Below are 3,458 nucleotides of genomic sequence, written 5' to 3' on the forward strand. Positions count from 1 at the left end.
AACACCAAGAATGTGTGTGGGCATGGCACACCAGCACCAAGGCGTGGCATTCCAGTTATACATTCCAGATAAGAGTGCTTGAAGCCTTAACAAGGGCGTGGGATGCCAGGGGCCAGGCGTAGCACGCCAATTACACTTTCCAGAGAGCAAGGTTGGAAGCAACAAAGGTGGCGTGGCACACCAGGCTGGGCGTGGCATGCCAACCCCATCATTCACTATGGGCGTGCCACTTAAGCCACTGGGCGTGACACGCCAGTCTACCAATCCAGAAAGAGAAGAACACTTGGGCGTGCCACTTAGTGTCAAAGGCGTGGCATGCCAGCTTTAAACCAACTCTTGAGCGTGCCACTTTGGGGCTCTAGGCGTGGCACACCAAGCAAGAAGGAGCAACACCAACATGGGCGTGCCACTTGAACACCAAGACGTGGCACGCCAGTTCAAGTTTCCAGAAGAGGAGCTAAAGGACCAACAATTGGGCGTGCCACTTAGTGTCGACGGCGTGGCACGCCAGCTTTAAAGCAACACTTGGGTGTGCTACTTGGGTTCCAAGCGTGGCACGCCAATGCTGAAGAGTGCTTAGCACCAACCTTGGGCGTGCCACTTGGTATCGAAGGTGTGGCACGCCAACACCATCACTCAAAGGAGAAGTAGATTGGGCGTGCCACTTGAAGTTTAAAGCATGGCACGCCATTGCTAGAAGACCATGGGTGTGCCACTTGAATGTTGTGCGTGGCACACCAGCTTCTAGAACCAAGAACCACAATGGGCGTGGCACGCCAGTTATGTTTTCCAGAGAGGAAGATGAAGCACACAATGGGCGTGGCATGCTAGATGTTGCGCATGCCACGCCAGTTCAACAAACCAAAGAAGAAAAGTGAGAGGAAAGAGCTGGGCGTGCCACTTGGGTTCGAAGGCGTGGCACGCCAAGCTAAAAAAAACCCTGGGCGTGCCACTTGGGATCGAAGGCGTGGCACGCCAGGGAGGTTGATACATGGAGCATGCCATTTGAGGAGCTGGGCCTGGCGCGCCAAGCCAAACTGAGTGGCTAGGCGTGGCACACCATTCAAACGCCAGCCACATGCCAAGCAAAAGGTCACGTTTTATTAGTTTTTCCTTTCCCTCCATCTGTAATTTTCTTTTCTCTTTTGTATTTTCTTAATTCTAGTAATAGGAGTACTACAAATAACCCCTGGAAGTACTGAAAAGGGGGTTGGCATTGGGAAGTTTAGTTTTAGTTTTCACTTTACACTTCATCTCTCCCATCTCTTTTACTTTTCTCTTAGCTATGAGTAGCTAAACTCCCTCTCATTGGGAAAGGGAGCTCTGTTGTACTTGATGGATTAATGATAGTGAATTTCTTCTTCTCTTTGATTTGCTAGAAGGAATTTCGTTCTTCATGCTAGTGTTCAATCATCTTGGGAAAGAGGATGAATGCAAAATGGGTTTCATGGAAACCTTGGAAAAGGAAACATGAAACCATGCTTGAAATCCCTTCTCACACTTGAGTAGAATCTGGGTCTTGGGATTGGATATGGTGACATATAATCCTCCTATTATTTGGATCTATGATGATGTGTGGTATAATCAAGGACCAAGCATATCTCTCTTCATGAGCAATTAGACCAGGAAATTGGTTGATTATCAAGGATTGAGAGATTGAGTTACCAAGGGATTGGGACTCAATCAATCATGATTGCCAAGAGGTCAATGAGTTGCATGATTGAAGATGAGATGAGCTAAATTTAATCCAAAGAGAGCAACATCTCCCAAGCCCAATGAATTTCCCCTATTCTTATCTTCCACATTCTTTATAGCTTTATTTTACATTCCGCTATTTCCCCATTCCCATTTATAATTCAGTAATTTACGTTTCTGCCATTTACTTTGTAGCACTTTACATTCTTGCGATTTACACTTCTGCGCTTTACTGCTTCTCTTTACTTTTGAGTCATTTACAATTCTGCTCATTTAAAATTCTGCAATCACAATCTATATTGCTTAGCTTGACTAATTCACCCATTGATTAAAATTGCTCAAATCTACCAATCTCAGTGGATTCGACCCCACTCCTAGTGGGTTATTACTTGACAATATTTTTGGTGCGCTTGTCAAAAGAACAGATTCATCATTTTATATAGGGAGTGAATTCCGGTCATCACCCATTCTTTCTCGTTTGAACTTGATGCTCAATATGCTTTTCATGCTTTGACTCTACTCTTGCATCAAGTATTAATATGCCTTAGCTTATATTGTTTTCTCACTCACATGAGTAGCTACCATGTAGATGAGAACCTTACTCTTATTTGGCATTAGCCCCCGCCTATGTTCTATTTGCTTTGATATCTTTGTTGTAGGCTTAATTTTCTTTCTTTTTCTCTCCTTTTAGGCTGGCCACCAAAAAGGAAAAGTTTCTAAATGGGGGCAACAAACAAGTTCATCTGCACAATCTTTTGAAGGAGCTCATCTGTTGTAGTAACCCGTCCAGCTTGCTCTTCTTTGCATGCACCGAGGATAGTGCAATCTTCAAGTGTTGCGAGGTCATCCAACTGATCTCTGTGGGTAACAATTTCCTTTCAACACCAATTCTTAGTTTTCTTTGTTAAATTAGCCGTTGCATTGCATGATAGATTGTATGTTAGTTAGAATTTGTACATATTTTACCACTTCTTTTTATGTTAGGACTACTTGGTTAGGGTGATGACTTCTTTTCCAAGAAATTATTTTTAGGGTACCCTACCAATTTGAAAAATTTTTTGTGGTTGAACTTGCTTGAAAGAATTTATTTTGGAACATGGTTTTTGAGCTAGGAACACAAGCATGTGAGTTTTGAGCCCAATTGTGTGGTTACATCATATAACCACTATTTCCATTCTTGTGTGTATTATTCTCTATCTATGATTGTAATCCTTGATTTGTTTGATTCTTTATATCCATTATTCCATGTATACATACATTTATATGATTGAGGCCATTGTTTTATTGAGCTCACTTACCCAAATAGCCTTACCTTTTATCTTCCATTGTTAGCCAATTTTGAGCCTATGCTAAACCCAGTTGTTCTTAATTTTAGCACATTACAAGCCTTAAGCAAAAAACAACAAATGTACCTTATTTGGATCTTTGAGTAGCTTAGGCTAGTGAGAGTATTTATCATCAAGTTTGGGAGAATTGGGAACATTGGTTGGGATAAAAGGGTGTTTTTATATTTTTGTCAAAATTTTGGGGATTGGGTACATACTCATGCATTAAATGTTTAAACCATATGCATTGATACTCTTGTATATACTTTATTGCAAAAAGAAAAAAAATACAAAATAAAGAAAAATATATATCAAAAGAAAAATAAAAAGAAGAAAAATATAGAAAAATAAAAAATTGAAAAAGATAGAAAAAGAAATGTAATAAAAAGGGGACAAAATGCCCCAAGATAAAGTTCAATAATATCAATGCATATGGGA

The sequence above is a fragment of the Arachis hypogaea genome, chromosome 2, assembly GCF_003086295.3.
Source record: "Arachis hypogaea cultivar Tifrunner chromosome 2, arahy.Tifrunner.gnm2.J5K5, whole genome shotgun sequence".
Classification (NCBI taxonomy): Eukaryota; Viridiplantae; Streptophyta; class Magnoliopsida; order Fabales; family Fabaceae; genus Arachis; species Arachis hypogaea.